Source organism: Lucilia sericata, unplaced genomic scaffold (genome assembly GCF_015586225.1).
Source record: "Lucilia sericata isolate MDLA Ls3-8-SP2 unplaced genomic scaffold, ASM1558622v1 Contig000412F_arrow, whole genome shotgun sequence".
NCBI classification, from domain to species: domain Eukaryota; kingdom Metazoa; phylum Arthropoda; class Insecta; order Diptera; family Calliphoridae; genus Lucilia; species Lucilia sericata.
The window spans coordinates 40,697-63,953 of NW_023994430.1; the positions used below are offsets into that span (position 1 = coordinate 40,697).

At 26.9% G+C, this 23,257-nt stretch overlaps 1 pseudogene; it reads right to left on the minus strand.

The window, feature by feature from the left end:
• Nucleotides 1–769: 769 nt before the first annotated feature.
• LOC119604638 lies at nucleotides 770–1,667 on the minus strand (annotated as a pseudogene).
• Between the last annotated feature and the right edge of the window lie 21,590 nt (nucleotides 1,668–23,257).

A 23,257-nucleotide genomic window follows, 5' to 3' on the forward strand; every position in this document is an offset into this window, starting at 1 on the left:
TTCAGTTCTAGTTCAGTTCTAGTTCAGTTCTAGTTCAGTTCTAGTTCAGTTCTAGTTCAGTTCTAGTTCAGTTCTAGTTCAGTTCTAGTTCAGTTCTAGTTCAGTTCTAGTTCAGTTCTAGTTCAGTTCTAGTTCAGTTCTAGTTCAGTTCTAGTTCAGTTCTAGTCAGTTCTAGTTCAGTTCTAGTTCAGTTCTAGTTCAGTTCTAGTTCAGTTCTAGTTCAGTTCTAGTTCAGTTCTAGTTCAGTTCTAGTTCAGTTCTAGTTCAGTTCTAGTTCAGTTCTAGTTCAGTTCTAGTTCAGTTCTAGTTCAGTTCTAGTTCAGTTCTAGTTCAGTTCTAGTTCTAGTTCAGTTCTAGTTCAGTTCTAGTTCAGTTCTAGTTCAGTTCTAGTTCAGTTCTAGTTCAGTTCTTAGTTCAGTTCTAGTTCAGTTCTAGTTCAGTTCTCGTTCAGTTCTAGTTCAGTTCGAGTTCATTCAGTCTTCTAGTTCAGTTCTAGTTCAGTTAGGTTCAGTTTCGAGTTCAGTTCTAGTTCAGTTTTCTAGTTCAGTTCAGTTCAGTTCTAGTTCGTTCTAGTTCATTCTAGTTCAGTTCTTAGTTCAGTTTTAGTTCTCTTCTAGTTCCTTCTAGTTCTCCTCTAGTTCTTCTAGTGTCCGTTCTGTTTCTCTTCTAGTTTTCTGTTCGAGTTCTAATTCACTTCTAGTTTCAGATTTAAAACTTTCAAATTCAAACACATCAAACAATTGTTTCTATACATGCCCATAAGTGTTATTTATATTTCAAACATAAATTTTCTAGGCAGAAATACCAGTATTAGAGACTTGATCCAATCCAAGTAGCTGGTCACACGGGTGAAGGCAGCTGGGTAGCCTTTAGCACAACCAGCAGCAGCACCGAATGAAGTCAAACCGATTTGGACCTTGGAAGATTCCAAAACCAAAGGACCGCCAGAATCACCATTGCAGGTAGAGACACCACCGGTGGTGGCAACGCAAATGTTGGTAGAGGTAACAATAGAGCTGCCATAAGTTTGAGCACAGACAGCATTGGTGATGACTTGTAAACGAGCCCATTGCAAGTTGTTGGTAACAGAGGTGGCAGCATCGGAGATTTTACCCCAACCAGAAGCAATAGCGGTATCACCAGCATAAGTGGAGTAAGAGCTGGAGATGGCAGGCAATTTAACAGCTTGGATTTTGCTAGAGTAAGCCACAGAGGGGATCTTGATCAAGGAGATATCGTTCTTCAAGGTGTTGGTATTCCAGCCAGAGTGAATAATGATGTTGTCCTTGGTTACAGTAGCGGTAACTTCAGCCGAAGTGCGTACGGTGGCACCCAAGTAAACGGTAACAGATTGAATGCCATCAGTACAATGGGCAGCAGTCAAAACCCATTGGTTGCCAATCAAAGAACCACCACACCAGGCCGAGGAAAGAGCGTTAAGTTTCAAGGACAAACCAACTTGATAGGGGAATTGACCAACCGAGGCAGTATTACCATTGGTAATACGTCCTTCTTGCTCGACTACAGGAACTACAACACTGCGTGATTCGATTTCCGAGCTGCGCAAATCAAAGGCAGAGGCGGTGGCCAAAGCCAAAGCAAAGACAATTAAGAATTTCATGTTGCTACCGTTGTGTTTAAAGGAAAACAACTGATGTCTTGGGTTAAATTACTAGGGTCTTTTATAGTGCAGTTTTTGTTGAAAATAGTTAAAATTTTGCAAACTATATTATGCATTTTTTCCAAATTGATAAGATTTGATTTTTGAAATTGATAATTTTTAACAAAGAAATTATGAATATTTAATACCTTAAGCATTAAGGGGAAAATACACAATATTTTTGTTAGAAGCCAATAAGTAGTCATAAATCTTTAAGTTCCTATCTATATGGAAATTGAAGTATTTAAGGCGTGTGGACTGGCTAGCCAAATTCGAAAGTGAAACGTTTTGTTTAAATTTATAAGTTAAAAAACATTGCAAGTGCTGCTATTAATATTTAAAAATATTTTGATAAGTATTTAGCATTGCAAGCACTGGTTCCAAATGCAAATATTGTGTTATCAGTCATAGTCTAGGGGTCTTAAAGATTTTATCATTATTTAATATGGGCAAACAAAAGGTTACTACTTATGTTTTGAAACAGAAAACGAACAAAGTTTTCAAAAAAAGCTTTAAAAAATGCTGTACGATCCGGTTTTAGAAGAAAAATATTTGATGATCACTGGTTTTTGGATGATAATTGTTAAAGAATATTGATGAGCGATCACAGTTTTCTAAAGAATATTTACATTTTCTATATAAATGATCATTGCTTTGTAAAGAAAATGTTCAACGATCACTGTTTTATAAGCAAATTTGTTGGACGATCGCAATTTTCTAAATAAGATTGTTAGTTTACCTACTGTTTTTAAAAGGGATTGTTGAAAGATCACTATTTTCTAACGAAAAATTGAAAGATCAAGGGAAAATTGTTGGGCGATCATTGTTTTTTTTTTTTTAATTTGCGTTGTATTTATCTGTTTTTCAATGAAAACTGTTAGAGGATCATTGTTGGAAGATCATTATTTTCTTCTAAATACAATTATTGAACGTTCTCAGTTGTCAAAAAAACGTTCGATCGCAATTTTCTAATGAAAAAGTATTAGAAGAATGCTGTTTTTTAAAGAAAATTCGCTTTACGATCACAGTTTTCTATAGGATATTGTTGGATGATCATGGTCTTCTAAAGAAATTTTTTTGGACGATCAAGGTTTTCTAAAGAAAATTGTTGTTAGATTATTGTTTTTGGAGAAAATTGTTAAAAGATAAGTTTCTTATTATAAATTCTTAGACGATCATTGCTTTTTGAAGAAGAATCTAAGATAATCTTTGTTTTCTAAAGGAAATTATTCAATGATCATTGTTTTCTAACGAATGTTGGAGATCACTGTCATCTATCGTAAATTATTGTAAATTTTGTATAGAAGATCGTTAATCGATCTTAGTTTTGTAAAGAAAATTGTTGAACATTTATAGATTTCTATAGAAGTTTGTTGAACTACAACTGTTTTCTAAAGAAACATGCAAAACCATCACTGATTTTTAAAGAAAAAGCTTTTGCACGATCACTGGTTTTTAAAATAATCATTGTTTTTAGAAAATTTTTTAATCATCTTTGATTTTTAAAGAAAATTGTAGAACGATCGTTATTTTCTACAGAAAATTGCTCGACGATCAATTTTGTTTAGAAGATCGTTGATCGATTTAGTTTTATAAAGAAAATTGTTAAACGTTTACAGTTTTCTATAGAAGATTTTTTAACTATCGTTCTTTTCTAAAGAAACATTTAAGATCACTGCTTTTTAGAGAAAACTGTTGCACGATCACTGGTTTTTAAAAGAATCATTGTTTATAGGAAATTTTTGAATCATCATTGATTTTTAAAGAAGATGAAAAAAGAAAATTTGTATAGAAGATCGTTGATCGATCTTAGTTTTGTGAAGAAAATTTTTCAACGTTTACAGTTTTCTATAGAAGATTAGTTGAACTATCACTGTTTTCTAAAGAAACATGTTAAACGATCACTGCTTTTTAAAGAAAACTGTTGCAAGATCACTGGTTTTTAAAAGTATAATTGTTTATAGGAAATTTTTGAATCCTTATTGATTTTTAAAGAAAATGGTAGAATGATCGTTGTTTTCTACAGAAAATTGTTCGACGATCAGTTTTGTATGGAAGATCGTTGATCGATCTTAGTTTTGTAAAGAAACATTATAGTTTTCTATAGAAGATTGTTGAACTATCGTTCTTTTCTAAAGAAATATGTAAAGCGATCACTGATTTTTAAAGAAAACTGTTGCACGATCACTGCTTTTTAAAAGAATCATTGTTTATAGGAAATTATTGAATCCTTATTGATTTTTAAAGCAAATTGTAGAACGATCGTTGTTTTCTACAGAAAATTGTTCGACGATCAATTTTGTATAGAAGATCGTTGATCGATCTTAGTTTTATAAAGAAAATTGTTAAACGTTTACAGTTTTCTACAGAAGATTGTTGAACTATCGCTGTTTTCTAAAGAAACATGTTAAACGATCACTGCTTTTTAAAGAAAACTGTTGCACGATCACTGATTTTTAAAAGAATCATTGTTTATAGGAAATTTTTGAAGCCTCGCTGAAGCGGTAGCTGTTTTCTACAGAAAATTATTGAACGTTTACTGTTTTCTATAGAAGATTATTGGACTATAGCTATTTTCTAAAGAAACATGTTAAACGATCACTATTTAAGGAAAATATTGGTTGATCGATTTTGTAAAGAAAATAGAACAATCACGGTTTTCTACAGAAAAGTTTTCTAAAGAAAAGTTTTATAAAGAAAATTGTTAAACGATCACAGTTTTTTATTGAATATTGTTAAACGATCAATGATTTTTTAAAGAAAAGTATTAAACGATCTTTGTTTAAAGAAAGTTTCAAAAAAAACGGGGCGTATTTAGGCAAAAAGTGGGATCCCTGCAACACTATTGCTAAAGCAAAGTTGAACTAATCGCTTTAGCAGTTGGAGCAAACTGAAACTGAGAGTTAAACCATCACTGTTTTTAAAAAAATGTTAAATGTTAACTGTTACGATCACCTCCATATATTGTTGTTTGTAAAATTTTCCTAACGGGTACTTTGATTAGACTACTTACGAGTACTCGGCCAAGAAATCTTATCAGGGATTATTTATCATTCCTATAAGTAATATTGCAAAATTTATTATAATTAAATTATTTGAAAGATAAATAATTACCCAGCAAAACATTGGTTAACTTGTTTGGAGCAAAAGCTATCTCATCGGAAACATAAAATTTACTAATAATTTTTAGCAGATATCTGTTAATTAGACCTTGTTACTTAGTCCTCTCTAACCTTTAATTTCTTAAATTTATTTCAACAATTATTTCCAGCTTAATCCCTCAATAAAAATGTCTTTCCTTCTTCTCGAAAAAAAAAACAAAGTATTAAAAATAAAACGGAAATCAATCCAGTTCTTAATCTGCATGATACATCCGATGATGATGACGATGACGAACATATTTTTTTATACTTGCAACAAAATATATTACTTCAACAACACCACCACCCAACAACAACAACAACTATAACAAGAACAACAACAATAAAAGTCAATTGTATAGTTTGTAATCAAAGAAGTGCACTTTTCATTTCATTCTTTTTTTTCTACTCTTGCATTTCATATTCATGTGTATTTATGCAAACAGTTGGAATTTAATATCAGTTGACAGTTATGAGTTGTTCGATATGAACAAGAACAAGCAAAACAAAACAACAAATCAACACGACAACAACGATGTTGATAACAAAAAAAAAACGACGCGGGCCAGTTAATAAGAAGAGAAAACAAAAAAAATACAACTACTACATCAAATACTTCTGGCACAAGTACCATCACTGTCATAATCAAAGAGGGGAATTTTTTTTTTTTTGTATTTCGTTGCATTCACTCAGTCCGCCTGACTGAGGAACTTTAAAAAGTCTTTTTGACAAAGTTACCCCGAGAGTCAAAACAAATAATAAGAAAAATATTGTAGTTTTTGCTGCTCGCTTGTGTTTGCTATAAAGTGTGTTTAGTAAGTAAATGTACAAATTTTTTACTTTTAAAGAAAATTATTAATCTCATAAGACTTCTCTATAATTTTTGAAATTTTTTTTATATCTTTTTAAAGAAAATGGTGCAACGATTAAAGCAGTGATAGAAAATTATGCATCAATTTCAGTTTTCTATAGGAAATTATGCAACGATCGCAGTTTTCAATAGAAAATTGCACAAGAATCACAGCTTTATATGGAAAATTGCGCAACTCTTCAAATTTTCTATTGGAAATTGCGCAACTATGCATAATTTTTTATCGGAAATTTGCAATGATAAGTTTTCTATAACTTTTTTATAGAAAATTGCGCAACTTATCAAGTTTTCAAACAAAAATTACGCAACCATCACAAATTTTTATTAAAAATAGTGCACGATCACAGCAGTTATAGAAAATTATGCATCAATTTCAGTTTTCGACAGAAAATTGCGCAAGAATCCCATTATTATATGGAAAATTGCGCAACTCATCAAATTTTCTATTGAAAATTACGCAACGTTCACAATTTTCCGTTAAAAATTGTGCAATGATAAGTTTTCTATAAAAAAAATTGTGCAAGAATCACACTTTTATATAGAAAACTTATCAAGTTTTCAAACAAAAATTACGCAACCATCACAAATTTTTATTAAAAAAAGTGCACGATCACAGCAGTGATAGAAAATTATGCATCAATTTCAGTTTTCTCAGAAAACTATGAACAATCGTAGTTTTCAATAGAAAATTGCGCAACCATCACAAATTTTTATTAAAAATAGTGCATGATCACTGCAGTGATAGAAAATTATGCATCAATTTCAGTTTTCGACAGAAAATTGCGCAAGAATCACATTATTATATGGAAAATTGCGCAACTCTTCAAGTTTTCTATTAAATGTTACGCAACGTTCACAATTTTCCATTAAAAATTGTGCAATGATAAGTTTTCTATAGAAAATTTCGCACAAGAATCACAGCTTTATATAAAAAATTGCGCAACGCTTAAAGTTTTCTATTGCAAATTAAGCAATGTTTACAATTTTCCTTCAAAAATTGTGCAATGATAAGTTTTCTTTAAAAAAAATTGCGCAAGAATAACACTTTTATAAAGAAAATTGCGCAACTTTCCAAGTTTTTAAAAGCAATTTAAGCTACCATCACAAATTTTTATTAAAAATAGTGCATGATCACAGCAGTGATAAAAAATTATGCATCAATTTTAGTTTTCTATAGAAAACTATGCAACAATCGTAGTCTTGAATAGAAAATTGCGCAAGAATCACAGCTATATATGGAAAATTGCGCAACTCTTCAAGTTTTCTATTGAAAATTACGTAACGTTCACAATTTTCGTGAAAAATTGTACAATGATAAGTTTTCTATAAAAAATTGCGCAAGAATAACACATTTATAAAGAAAATTGCGCAACTTTTCAAGTTTTTAAAAGCAATTTACGCAACCACCACAAATTTTTATTAAAAATAGTGCACGATAACAGCGGCGATAGAAAATTATGCATCAATTTCTGTTTTCTATAGGAAATTATGCAACAATCGTATTTTTTAATAGAAAAATGCGCAAGAATCACATCTTTATATGGAAAATTACGCAACTATTCAAGTTTACTATAAATAGTGCAATGTTATGTTTTATATAGAAAACTGCGCAACAAGTTTTCAAGAGCAAATTACGCAACTATCACAAATTGCGCAAGAATCACAGCTTTATATAAAAAATTGCGCAACACTTCAAGTTTTCTCTTGAAAATTACGCAATTTTTACAATCTTCCTTCAAAAATTGTGCAATGATAAGTTTTATATAGAAAACTGCTCAACTTTCCAAGTTTTCAAAAGCAAATTACGCAACCATCACAAATTTCTATAGAAAAGTGAGCAACGACCACAGTTTTATATAGAAATTGTGCAACGATCACGGTTTTCGATAAAAAATTGTGCAATTATCACAGTTTTCTATATTAAACAGTGCAGCGATCACTTTTTTTATGCAATGATCACAGTTTTCTTTAAATAATTGTGCATCCATTACATTTTTCTATAAAAAATTTTACGATTACTTTTTCTGTTGAACATTTTGCAACGATCGCTGGAAGATAGTGCACCGATCGCAGTTTTCTATAAACAATAATGCAACGATCACAGTTTTCTATAGAAATTTTGTTCAATGCTCGCAGTTTTTTATAGAAAATTGTGCAATGATCGATATTTTCAATAGAAAATTGTGCAGCGATCACAGTTTTCTATAGAAAATAGTGCAATGATCAAAGCTTTCTATAGTAAATTAAGCAACGATCACGGTTTTCTATAGAAAATTGTGCAATGATTACAGTTTTCGATAGAAAATAGTGCAATGATTGCAGTTTACAATAGAAATTGTGCAACGATTACAGTTTTATATAAAATATTGTGCAATGATCGCAGTTTTATATAAACATATAGGAACAGTGCAACAATCACGTTTTTATGCAATGATCACAGTTTTATATAAATAATTGTGCAACGATCACAGTTTTCTATAGAAATTGTGCAATGATCACAGTTTTCTATTAAAAATAGAGCAACTATCCTTGCTTATCATAGAAAATTGAGCAACGACCACAGTTTTCTATTAAAAATAGCGCAACGATCCTTGCTTTCTATAGAAATTGTTCAATGATCGCAGATTGTCAAAGAAAATTTAGCAATAATCCCAGATTTTTATAGAAAATTGTGCAAAGATCACAGTTTTCTATTAAAAATAGAGCAACGATTCCTGTTTTCCATAGAAAATTGAGCAACAACCAGAGTTTTCTATTAAAAATAAAGCAACGATCACTGCTCTCCATAGAAAACTGAGCAACGACCACAGTTTGTTATAGAAATTATGCAATGATCGCAGTTTTATGCAGAAATTTTGTCAATGATCACAGTTTTCTATAGAACATTGTGCAACGATAACACTTTTCTATTAAAAAGAGTGCAACTATCACATTTTTCTATACAAAAGTATGCAATCACTCCTGGTTTCTATAGAAACAGTGCAACCATAATTTTTTTGTGCAATGATCAGAGTTTTCTATTAACAATTGTGCAACGATTACATTTTTCTATAGAAAATATTGCATCGTTTGCTTTTTTCTTTAGACAATTGTACAATGACTCTTGTGTTCTTTAGTAAATTGAGCAACGTTAACAGTTTTCCACAGAGAATTGTGCAACTATCACCGATTTCTATAGAAAGTTTAACAACGATCTCTTTTTTTTTAAAGAACAATCATTGATTTCTATAGAAAAGCATGCAACTATCACAATATTTTGTAGAAAATTGAGCAATGTTCAGTTTTCTATAAAAATTTTACAACAGTTTTCTTTTAAAAATTGTTTCTTTAGTAAATTTTCTTTGGAAAAATTTTTAAAATAAGTTTTAGTGGAAACTTTATGAATTCAATTATTTTAAAATTTAAACTAGATTTCAAAATATTTTCTTACAACCCACCCCCCAACGAAATATTTGTTTTAAAAGGGCGCTGGTGGTAAATGTTCAAAGAATGACTTCATTTTCCACACCAACGAAAAAAAAGCAAAACTAATCAATAAATAAATAAAATAAAAAGTAAAAAAAAACGTTACAACTAGTGGCGGCAAATTAAACAAAAAAGCAGCAACACGAAAACGTAAAAATAAAAAAAAAAACTAAAACAAATACATTGAGTTCATTGACATGTATTTGTAAACAAATTAAAAGGCACTGAACTGCAACACAGTTCAGGCAGTGACGTGCAGCAATAGTAGTTTTATATGTACATAAGCAAATGCAGTTCAAATAATGTGATGAAGTAATATATATATTTTTTTCTTTTTTTGCATTTTTGACTTCCATTGACATGGTCAATCATTACAAACAAAAAACAACAACAACCAACAACGCAAACAAATTTAAATTGACATTTTGCTTGTTGTTTATTGCATGTGACAAATAGTATGAAGAGTAAATTTTCTTTGAAACACAAAAAAAAAACGTTTGCTAATTTAGTAAAAAACTAAAAATTTTGCATTTTAAACTTAAGGGCGCCTGTTGCCCAACATTATTTCATTAACGTTTAAAGCAATAAAAGGGGGAGCGTTCAATAAAATAATATATAAAATTTTTCATATTTTTTCAATGTTGAAAACAAAAAAAAACTGACTGCGTGCCTCGTTTGTAGCAATGTCAATGCTGCAAATACATAAAAGTTTTCTTTTTTTTTTTTGCTTCTTTGTCACACAGACACTAGCAATGTAACCCTGGGATACAAAATACAACAAAAAAAATGGCAGTAATGTTGGGTGTGATCAGCTACAAAATACTTTTTTAAATGTTGCATCGTCTCGCGTTAATGTTGCGGCAGTGGCAGCGGCTTCATTAGTCAATGATAAAGAGCAGCAACAACAGCAAAAAACAACAATTTTATACATACATATTTTGTTGTATATTGTTGTCAAAAGGGAAATATATACAAAAAAAACAAACTTGTCAGTGTTTTTTTTTTTTTAATTTTTGCAACTTGACAACAGATGACACATCCCTACAGTATGACTGATAAATTAATGGACAGAATAAGTTTTCTTTTAGATATACATACATATAACTTCATAACACAACTGTTAAGGAACTATGATCCTCACAGTCTTCTAGATAGATAACTGCGATCATTAGAGATATTTCTGTAGAAAACTAGCGATCGTTATAGAGTTTTCTTTAGAATGCTATGATCAGTTTAGATTTTTCTATATAAAATTTTGATCGGTGCAGATTTTTTATACAAAACTGAGTTCTTAATGCAGTTCTTTATAGGAAACTATGATCGTATCAAAGTAGATAATTGTGATCATCATAGAATTTTCTCTTGAAAACTAAAATTATCACAAAATGTTTAGTATAAAACGTTTAGTAAGATCGTTACAGAATTCTCTGTGTAAGGGAGACTTTCCTAAAGAAAGTTTCAAAGTTTTCTGTAGAAAATTGAAATCTTGAAGGAGTTATTTATAGAAAACTGCTATCATTACAAAATTTTCTATAGAAAACAGCGATCTTTGCACAATTTTCTTTAAAAACTGTGATTGTTCTTCAATTTTCTTTATAAACTGTGATTGTTGCTCAATTTTCTATAGAAAGTAGTGATCGTTGCACAATTTTCTTTAAAAAATAGTGATCGTTGCACAATTTTCTTTAAAAAATAGTGATCATTGCACAATTTTCTATAGAAAGTAGTGATCGTTGCACGATTTTCTATAGAAAATAGTGATCGTTGCACAATTTTCTATAGAAAGTAGTGATCGTTGCACAATTTTCTATAGAAAATAGTGATCGCTGCACAATTTTCTATAGAAAGTAGTGATCGTTGCACAATTTTCTATAGAAAATAGTGATCGTTGCATAATTTTTATACAAAACAGTGATCATTGCACAATTTCTTATAGAAAATAGTGATCGTTACAACTATTTTTTATAGAAAACTATAACTTTCACATAATTTTCCAGAGAAAAATTTGATTGTCGAACAATTTTTAACAGAAAACTTGTTCGCTACCAAATTTTCTATAGAAAACCGCAATCTTTACACAATTTTCTTTATAAACTGTGATCGTTGCACAATTTTCTATAGAAAAAAGGGACCTTTGCACAATTTTCTTTAAAAAATAATGATCATTGCACAATTTTCTTTAGAAAATAGTGATCATTGCACAATTTTCTATAGAAAGTAGTGATCGTTGCACAATTTTCTATAGAAAATAGTGATCGTTGCACAATTTTCTATAGAAAATAGTGATCGTTGCACAATTTTCTATAGAAAATAGTGATCGTTGCACAATTTTCTATAGAAAATAGTGATCGTTGCACAATTATCTATAGAAAATAGTGATTGTTGCACAATTTTCTATAGAAAACAACGATCGTTGCATAATTTTCTATAGAAAATAGTGATCGTTGCACAATTTTCTATAGAAAACAGCGATAATTTGCATAATTTTTATAGAAAACCGCAAAATTTTGTCTAGAAACTGTTAGCCTTGCACAATTTTCTTTAAAATCTGTAATCGTTGCACAATTTTTTTTTATAGAAAACAATGATTGTTCCACAATTTTCTATAGAAAACTGTTATTCTTCTCCAATTTTCTTTAGAGATTTAGATTTTTGCATAATTTTCTATACAAATCAGTGATCGTTTCACAATTTTCTATAGAAAACTGTGATCGTTGCACAATTTTTTATAGAAAACTATGATCGTTCCACAATTTTCCATAAGAACTATAAGCGTTACACAATTTTCTATTGAAAATAGTAATCGTTGCACGTTAACAGTGATCGTTACACAATTATGATCATTGCATAATTTTCTATAGAACACTATGATCGTTGCGCAATTTTTTATGGAAAATAGTGATCGTTGCACAATTTTCAAAAGATAACAGTGATCGCTACACAATTTTCTTTAAAAACTGTGATCCTTGTAAAATTTTCTATAGAAAACTGTGACCGTTGCACAATTTTTTTTTTTTAGAAACTGTGATCTTTTCACAATTTTTTATAGAAAATTATTATCGTTCCACAATTTTCTATTGAAAACTGCAATCTTTACATAATTTTCTACAGAAAATAGTGATCGTTGCGTAATTTTCTATAGAAAATCGTTACAGTTGCACAATTTTCTATACAAAACTGTGATCGTTGCACGATTTTGTATAGAAAATAGTGATCCTTGTACAATTACATATAGAAAGCAGTGATCAGTGCACAATTTTGGTTAAAAATCAACAATTTTCTAAAGAAAATAGTGATCGTGGCGCAATTTTCTACAGAAAATAGTGATCGTGGCACAATTTTCTATAGAAACTGCAATCCTTGCACAATTTTCTATAGAAAACTGTTATCGTTGCCGAATTACGTGATTATTGCATGATCGGTAAACAATTTTCTTTAAAAATCTATGATCGTTGCACACATTTCTATAAAAAATTATGATTATTTTACGATTTTTTATAGAAAACTATAAAGTTGTAAAAATGTCCCCGAGAAAACGAAAATTATTAAAAAATTTTTGTCTACAAGAAAATTCTTAAATATTTACAACTTACGGATCTAGAAATAGGCCAAACGTTAACTTCACTTTCTTTTGAAGAAAATAAAACATAAAATTTTTATGGTTTTTTTATATTGGAAATAAAACATACCTGCAAAGAAAATAAAAGACAGTAATAATAAGATTAGTATTAAGAAAGTATTGTTAAAGAAAAATAAACTATTTTAAAGTAAATAATAAAAAAACATACAATAAATAGTTTTAAAACATAAACTATAAACCTTGCAGTTCTTGGGGAAGTCCCATTAAAAGTTCTAGTTACTTGACGGACTTCAATTAATATATTTTGATTTTCTAGATACTGAAGGGGGTTTTTTCGAAACGAAAACTAGTCAACTGCCTATTTTACATATCGCAGTTGATAATCAAGTGCCACTTAACAGTCCCTATGTAATGCAGCAAGTAGTGAGTTTTAACTTTTATATATTCCTCAAATTCAATAGAAAGACATTTAGCTTTTAGTCCAATTAGTTTAGTTTTAATTATCACTTTTCTACCCCTAGTTAGAGAAGAATCTCCACACTAACTACTGGGCGTTTAATTTATGTCTATGAGAAAAATCTTAACTTAAAAACTGCATTTTTTTTTCTCAATTAACGGTTGGGGGGTTATAAAAAAATAAACTTTATTACGCAATAATTTTTTTACTTTTATTTCAAAGCTTCAAGTATGCAGATCATAAAAATACAACAGACAAAAACCCGTTACTAAAATAGTTTTTCAAATAACTGGCAACGGGTCTGGCATGAAAGAAATCATAAGAAGTTTTGTTTTCTTAACCAAGATGGAGTATGGAATTGCAGCAGCAATAACAACAACAAAAACAAATATTAACAATTACTTACAATAACAAAATATAGTTTTGTAAATAAAATGCAGAAAGACAAAAACATTAAGCGAATAGAGTAATAAAATAAACTGCAAATAAGATGAAATAAAAAGCGAAAAGATCTAAGAAGATACGGATGCAAAAAAGAAAGAGAGAGAGGGAGCAATAACGGTTCTCATGTTGTGGAGTATTAAAATGGTAGTTTATATTGTTGTTGTTTTTGTTTAAGAATTTAAAAATTAAATTTTCAGAGCTAAACTTAATTTAGAAATATTTTTCTATAGATAAAACTGTTATACACATAAATGATTCTTTAAGAAAAGTCTTATACTTAAGGTTTTCTATAGAAAAAACTGTTATATTCAAGTTTATGTAAAGAAAAAACTGTTATACTCAAATTTTTCTATGGAAGAAACTGTTATACACAAGTTTTTAACAGAAAAAATCTATTATACTTAAGTTCTTCCAGAGAAAAAACTTTTATACTTAAGTTCGTCCTTAGAAAAAAACGGTTATACTTTAGTTTGTCTATAAAAAACTGTTATACTCAAGTTTTTCCAAAGAAAAATTAAATACAAAATATTTAAAAACTGTTATACTTAAGTTTATTTCCTACAAAAAACTGTTATACGGTAGTTTTTCTTGCAGAAGGAACAATTAAACTCTAGAATGTCTATAGATAAACTGTTATACACAAGTTTTTCCACAGAAAAAACTGTTATACTCAAGAGCGGCTTAATAAAAACTGTTATACCCAAACTTTTCTATAGAAAAACTGTTATACTTATGTTTTTCTAAAGAAAAAACTATTATACTCAAATGTTTCTAAACAAAAGACTGTTATACGCAAGATTGTGTAAATAAAAAGCTGGTTTACCGAAAATTTGCTGTAGAAAAACAGTTATACTTAAATTTTTCTAAAGAAAAAACTCTTATACTAAAATTTTTTTAAAGACAAAACTGTTATACTCAATTTTCTGTAAATAAAAAAAAACTGTTAAGTTTTCCAAAGAAAAAACTGTTATACTCTATAGAAAATCAGTTATACTTAAGTTTTCCAAAAAAAAAAATACTGTTATACTCAAAATTTTCTAAAGAAAAAACTGTTATACAGAAAATTTTCTATAGAAAAGCTGTAATACTTACGTTTTCCCAAAGGAAAAACTGTTATACTAAAGATTACCTAAAAGTTATACTCAAGCTTTACTATATAAAAACTGTTATACTTAAGTTTTTCTGAAGAAAAAAGTGTTGTACTCCAAATTTTCTAGAGAAAAAACTGTTATACTCAATATTGTGTGCATAAAAACTGTTATACCTAAAATTTTCTATAGAAAAACTGTTATACTTAAGTTTTTTTTTTAAAGAGAAAACTGTTATACTTAAGTTTTTCCAAAGAAAAAACTCTTATACGCAAGATTGTGTAAAAAAAACTAAATTTTCTAAAGAAAAAAACTATTATACTCAAGATTGTGTAAATAAAAACTGCTATACAAAAAAATTTCCATAGAAAAACTGTTATACTTAAGTTTTTCAAAAAAAAAAACTTTTATATTCAAAATATTCTAAAGAAAAAACTGTTATACTCAAGATTGTGTAAATAAGAACTTTTATAACCAAAATTTTGTATAGAAAAACTGTTATACTTAAGTTTTTCTAAAGTAAAAACTGTTATACTAAAACATTTGTAAAGAAAAAACTGTTATACTCAAGATTGTGTAAAGAAAAAACTGTTATACTCAAGATTGTGTAAAGAAAAAACTGTTATACTCAAGATTGTGTAAATAAAAACTGTTATACATGAAAATTTCTATAGAAAAACTCTTATTCTTAAGTTTTTCCAAAGAAAAAACTGTTATACGCAAGATTGTGTAAATAAAAAAACTGTTATACCCAAAAAAATTTATAGAAAAACTGTTATACTTTAGTTTTTCCAAAGAAAAAACTGTTATACTTTAGATTTTCCAAAAAAAAAACTGTTATACTCATAATTTTCTAAAGAAAATACTGTTATACTAAATTTTTTTAAAGAAATAATCTGTTCAAATCTCTGTAAACAAAATTCTGTTATAGTCAAACTTATTTATGAAAAAACTGTTATACTCAAGTTATTCTAAAGAAAAATCTGTTATACCCAAGATAATTATTTAGAAAGAAACTGTTATACTGAAAATTTTCTAAATAATAAACTGTTATAATCAATGGTTTCTAAAGGAAAAACTCTTATACTCATGTATTTCTAAAGGAAAAAGTGTTATACTCAAGACTGCCTAAATAAAAAACTCTTATACTCAAGTTTTTCTTTTGACAAAACTACAATTCTCAAGTTTTAATAAAAGAACAAAACTTTTTCCTATAGAAAACGTTAATTTACAAAACTTTTATGGAAAAAAATTGTTATTCTTAGGATTTCTATAACAAAAAATGTTATACACAAATTATTATTTACACAAAAACTGTTATACTCAGTTTTTTTTTAGAAAAAACTATTATAAAACGTTTTTTTATTTCAAGAAAATTTTCTGTATAACAGTTTTGTTTAAAGAAAAGTTTTTGTTTAACAATTTTCTGTAAAGAAAATATAGAAAAAACTTTTTCAAAAAAAAAAAATATCAGTTTTGTCTAAAGAAAAGTTTTTGTATAACAGTTTTATGTAAAGGAAATTTCTCGTATAACAGTTGGGGTATAACTTTTTTCTTTAAAGGAAACTTTCTTTATAACTGTTTTCTTTGAAGAAAACTTTCCTTTTTTCTTTCTATAGAAAAAAACAGTTATTCTGAAGTTTTTATAGAAAAAATAGTTATACTTAAATTTTACTAAAGAAAAATATGTTATATTGAAGTTTTTTTCAATAGAAATTTTTTAAATTTTATATAAAACTTTTATTTTTATTTAAAATTTTACTATATTTAGGATTTCCATATTTGTCACAAGACACTCTTACCCAAAAATCTTGAAACATGATCACTTTCTTTCTTTCCGACGTCATGTACGTTTTTAACGCGTTAAACAATTTACCAAAAAAAAAAAAATACGAAATTTCCAAATACGTAACAAAAATAAAGTAATAAAATTAATTATTAAAAATAAAAACAAACACCTGTCAGCAACTACTTGTGGGTTTCCTTTTTTAACACTTTTTTTATAAAACCCCAAAGAATTGTAAAGAAAAATTCCATATAAATTGTAAATTTAAAGAAACAATTAAATTTCAAACTATAATTGTACAACTATAATAAATTATTAAAGAACGTGTAAGCGCGGTAGGTAAAAATGAAATTGTCTTGTTCTTTTAGTTTTGAATTAAGCACGGAAACTGAAATTTAATTAAAAACCAAAAATGCATCTTTTATGAAAAACTACAAAATAAGCAGCAGAAATTAAAAAATACAAAAAAATTGTCGTTGAAATAAGCTTATCAGCAGATTTTAAGACTTTAAATGTTTTCTTTTAGTTTTGATAAATGATTTTTTTTTGCCATTTTATTAAGTAAAATTATTTATCAGCGAGTCTGCTTTGGAAAAAAAAATGCATTTCTTAATATAATTTTTGGATAAATACAAAGTTATCACAGAATGTGGGCGACAAAACGGCAGACCACAATTAACTCAGCCAACCAAAACATCTAAATGAAATTAAAAATTTTTACCAAATAGAAACTATTTAATGACAATAAAAATAATATGATGTTTAAAGTAATTGAGAAAAGAATTTTGTGAAAATAAAAATCATAAAAAAATAAAACCAGAAAAAGATTTTAAAAATACTAGTGGGCCAGAGCAAAAAAAACCAACAACTAGCAGCAATAAAACACAACTTTGCAACAAGTGATCTTGTGTCATGGGAGTAACACAACACAGTCTGTAAAAGTAGTCTCAAGTAGAAAACAAGATTGAGAACAGAAAAAATAAGAATCATTTCAGATATACATACATAGTACATAATAAGTAAAATTGTACGACAGAAATAGAAATTAAAATTAAACATGGTGTACAAATAAATACAAAAAAAAAGCAAAGACTACTTGTTAAGGAAATATATTTTTATTACAAAAGAATAAAAATAAATAACAAAAAAAAAAGAATTATATACACAAGAAAGAAACCCAAGTAAAGATAAAAATAATTGCAACTAACTAGAGGCCAAAGCATTAAGAGATTTAAAGGAATGTATTCTAATAGGAATTTTTATTTTTATTTTAATTTAAACAGAAAAAGTTTGTTAAAGATTTAAGTTTTATGGAAATTTGATGGGAAAATTTAGTGTATAACAGTTTTTTTTTCTACAGAAAAGAAAGTTTTTTTTTAAGAAAATTTTCTGTTTAATAGTTTCCTTGAAGGAATATTTCTTTTATAACAGTTTTTAATACAAAAAATTTTGTATAATAGTTCTTTCTTTACAAATTTCTATTGAAAACTTTTTATATAACAGTTTTGTATAAGATATTTTTCTCTATAAAGATTTTCTAAATAATAAACTATTATACTAAAGGGTTTCTAAAGAAAAAACTGTTATACTCAAGTTTTTTTCCAGAGAAACAACTGTTATACTCAAGTTTTTTTTTTAGAGAAACAACTGTTATAGCCAAGTTGGGTATAACAGTTTTATTTCTATAAACAAATTTGTATAACAGTTTTCTTTAAAGTAAAATTGACATCATTTAAAGAAAACTTTTTGTAAATGTTTTTTCAATGTAAATTTTCTGTATAATAGTCTTTTTTAAAGAAAAGTTTTGTATAACAGTTTTCCGTAAAGGAAAGTTTTTGTATAATAGTTTTCCGTAAAAGAAATTTCGTATATATTGGTTTTTTCTTTAGAAAAAATTGTGTATAAGAGTTTTCTTTAAAGTAAAATTTTTGTATAACAGTTTTCTGTAAACAAATGTGTATAACAGTTTTCCTTATCAAAAATTTTAGTTTTTTTCTAATGAAAATTTTGTCTACAAAGGTTTTTTTTAAGTTTTTGTATAACAGTTTTCTATAAAGGAAAACTTTTTATATAACAGTTTTGTATAAGACATTTTTTCTCTATAGAGATTTTCTAAATAATAAACTATTATACTCAAGGGTTTCTAAAGAAAAAACTGTTATATTCAAGTTTTTTTCCAGAGAAACAACTGTTATAACCAAGTTGGCTATAACAGTTTTATGCTATAAACAAATATGTATAACAGTTTTTTTTAAAGATAAATTGACTTCATTTAAAGAAAACTTTCTCTAAATATTTTTTCGAAGTAAATTTTCTGTATAACAGTCTTTTTTAAAGAAAAGTTTTTGTATAACAGTTTTTCGTAAAGGAAAGTTTTTGTATAACAGTTTTCCGTAAAGGAAAGTTTTTGTATAATAGTTTTCCGTAAAGGAAATTTCATGTATATTAGTTTTTTCTTTAGAAAAATTTGTGTATAAGAGTTTTTTTAAAGTAAAATTTTTGTATAACAGTTATCTTTAAAAAAAATTTGTGTATAAAAGTTTTCCTTTAAAAAAATTTTGTTTTTTTCTAATGAAAATTTTGTCTATAATTATTTTTATTTAATTTTTTGTATAACAGTTTTCTATAAAGGAAAACTTTTTATATAACAGTTTTGTATAAGACATTTATCTCTATATATGTTATACTCAAGATTCTAAATAATAAACTATTATACTCAAGGGTTTCTAAAGAAAGAAACTGTTATATTCAAGTTTTTTTTGCAGATAAACAACTGTTATACCCAAGTTGGGTATAACAAACAAATTTGTATAACAGTTTTCTTAAAAGTAAAATTGACTTGTTTTAAAGAAAACTTTCTCTGAATGGTTTTTGCAAGTAAATTTACAGTATAACAGTCTTTTTGTAAAAAAAAGTTTTTGTATAACAGTTTTCCGTAAAGGAAATTTCGTGTATACTAGTTTTTCTTTAGAAAAATTTGTGTATAAGAGTTTTCTTTAAAGTAAAGTTTTTGTATAACAGATTTCTGTAAAAAAAATATTTGTGTATGAATGTTTTTATCCAAGTAAATTTACTGTATAACAGTCTTTTTTTAAAGAAAAGTTTCTGTAGAACAGTTTTCTGTAAGGAAAATTTCGTGTATAATAGTTTCTTCTTTAGAAAAAATTGTGTATAACAGTTTTCGTTAAAGAAAAATTTCTATATAACAACTGTTTCAAGAAAATTTTCTGTATAAAAGTTTTCTTTAAGGTAAAATATTTGTATAACAGTTTTCTGTAAAAATAATTTTGTGTATAACAGTTTTCCTTTTAAAAAATTTTAATTTTTTCTAATGAAAATTTTATGTATAACAGTTTGTTCAAGTTTTTGTATAACAGTTTTCTGTAAAGGAAATGTTCTACAACAGTTTTTCTATTAAAAAGATTGTATATAACAGTTTTCTTTAAAGAAAATTTTCTGTATAACAGTTTTCTGTAAGGAAAATTTCGTGTATAATAGTTTTTTCTTTAGAAAAATTTGTGTATAACAGTTTTCTTTAAAGAAAATTTTCTATATAACAGTTGTTTCAAGAAAATTTTCTGTATAACAGTTTTCTTTAAGGTAAAATATTTGTATAACAGTTTTCTGTAAAAATAATTTTAATTTTTTCTAATGAAAATTTTGTGTATAACAGTTTTTTCAAGTTTTTGTATAACAGTTTTCTGTAAAGGAAATTTCTTGTAGAACCGTTTTTTCTATTAAAAGGATTGTATATAACAGTTTTCTTAAAAGAAAATTTTCTATATAAAAGTCTTTTTCAAGAAAATTTTCTGTATAACAGTTTTCTGTAAAGTAAAACTTTTACATAACAGTTTTCTGTAAAAATTTGTTGAGTATAACAGTTTTTTCTTAAACAATTTTATTTTATTGTAAAGAAAAGTTTGTGTATGACAGATTTTTTTTTCATAAAAATGTCTGTATAACAGTTTTTTCAAGAATATTTTCAGTATAACAGTTTTTTAAAGAAAATTTTCTTTATAACAGTTTTCTGTAATGTATCGTTTTTACCTTTTCTTCTATAGAAAAATCCGATTTTCAAGAAATTTTCTGTATAACAATTTCCTTTAAGGAACAATTTCTGTATAACAGTTTTTTTTATAGAAAAATTAGTTTATAGAAGTTTTTTGAAGAAAATTTTCTATAGAACTGTTTTCTCTAAAGAAACTTTAGTGTATAACAATTTGTTTTTTTTACAAAAAATGTGTATAACAGTTTTTCTATAGAAGATTTCATGTATAACAGTGTTTTTCGTCAAAAAATTTTTGTATAACAGTTTTTTCCAAAGGAAATATTAGTTATTAAAACTTTTTTCTATACAAAAAATTTGTATAACAGTTTCAAAAAAATCAGTATAACAGTTTCCTTTCAAAATATTTTCTATAAAATTTTTGTTTATAACAATTTTTTTAATATTTCTGTATAACAGTTTTTACCAAGACAATTTTCTGTATAATAGTTTTTTTAGAAAATGTGTATAAGAGTATTTTTTGTGTATAACAGTTTTTTCATTACAAAAACTTGGTTGTATAAAAGTTTTCTTTACAGATAATTTGGCTTAAAGAAATGTCTCTATTAAAAATATTGTGTATAACAGATCTTCTTTATGGTAAGCTTGTGTATAACAGTTTCATCTCAATTTTTAAATTCCTTTAGCAAACTGTCAAATTAAGATTTGTTTTTGACAACCAACCATACAAATTGTTGTAACTTTTAAGTGTTTCTTTGATTTGTTTCTTTCATTTTTCTCTCAACTACTCAAGAAGAAAAAACAAGAAACGGAAATGCAAAACAGAAACGAATAAAAAAATTGTGATAAATACAAACAAAAACTACACTAAAGTATAAATTAAAAAAGAAAAAACAATAACAATTATTCCACATTTGGCACAAAGGAATTACACTAAAATTACAAAACTCAAAGCCGGGAAAAAACTGACTGACTGACAGACTCTAACAAAAGCTTAAAAGCTGTTGAAATAGATTGGATGGAGTAAAACAAAAAATGTATGAAAAAGTTACTATGTTACTAAGACTGTTTTTAGTCAAGCAGTCAGTATTCAGTCATTTAGCCTGGACCAATTGCTAATAAAATAGTTTGAAGCTGGTCGAATCCATTCATTACATGTATTTGTCTTGTCAATGATACAAAATGATTTTGGTTGAAAATATTTTTTTTGTCTATTTGTTCGTCTGCATGTCCGCCAATCTTGCCTAGTAGAGAGTATTATTATTATTGTTAGTCTTAGCAGCCAGTGTTGAAACTGACTGACGGACGACTGGTTTGGGGTTGTGGTATGTTGTTAATATTGTTGTAGTTGTTGTTGCTGTTTAGTAGTTTAGCAAAGTAGTGCTGTGTTGACCCATTACAAAGGCGTTGTTTTTTTATATTTCTATGATACAATTGTTGTTGTTGTTTGTTGTTGCATGCAACAATAACAAAATCTAAAACATGGCTGTGAATTCCCAGTAGTTTGACTTCTTTTGGTCGACCAAAGACATCAGAATGTGGCTTAAAACATGTCCATACCAAACAACAACAAAAACAATAATCAGCAGCAATAACAACAACAACACAGCTTTGCTACAAAAATAAAATTGAAAATATGGCCAAGGAAATACCTGCATATAAAATTTCTAGTTATAAATATTCGTGTTGTAAAATGCATATTTCTAAAAAGGTAAAGCTAATTTAGCGGTTTTTTAGCAGCTTTTAAAAAACTATCGTTTTCAATAGAAACCTATGATCGCTGCATAATATCTATAGAAAACTGAGATCAGTGATTGTTGCATAATTTTCTGTAGAAAGCTGCGATCGTTGCAAAATTTTCTTTAGAAAACTTTGTACGATTTCTATAGAAAATAGTTTTCGTTGCAGGATTTTCTATAAAAAACAGTTTTACAGTTCTAAGAAAAATACGGGGTTTTTACAAAAATTTTGGTTTTTTTAAAATATTGTTTACAAAAATGAATTTTTTTCACAAAAAATCTCCTTATTTATTAAAATATGGGTTTTTCACAAAAATAATCGTTTTTCATAAAATATTGGTTTTAAAAAATACTGGTTTTTCAAAAAATATTGTTTTCAAGAAATACTGGTTTTTCATAAAAATACAATTTCTTCATAAAAATAAAATTCTATTATGGAAATTAAATTTTTTATCAAAATACTGTTTTTTCATAAAAATACTAGTTTTACATAAAAAATACTGTTTTTTTTTCTTCATAAAAATACCAATTTTTATAAAAATACTGGTTTTCATATAACTATTCATAAAAATACAATTTCTTCATAAAAATAAAATTATTTTATAAAAAATACAGTTATTTTGTAAAAATACAGTTTTTTCATAAAAATAGTAATATTTCATAAATTGTTTTAAATATACTTTTTATTCATTAAACATACTACTTTTTATTAAATATTTTTTGTTTCAAAAAAATAATAGTTTTTATAAAAATACTGGTTTTCATAAAATAAATACTGGTTTTCATAAAATCGTTTTTAATTCAAATGCAAGTTTTTCCTAATAATACTAGTTTCTGATAAAAAAAAACAGTTTTTCATTAAAATACTGGTTATTCATAAAAAAATACTGGTTTAATAAAAAATTTCTTAAAAATACTGGTTTTTCATTAAACAAAACTTTTTCATAGAAATAAATTTTTTTATACAAATACAGTTTTGTTTTGTAAAAATACTGGTTTTTCATAAAAATATTGCTTTTCC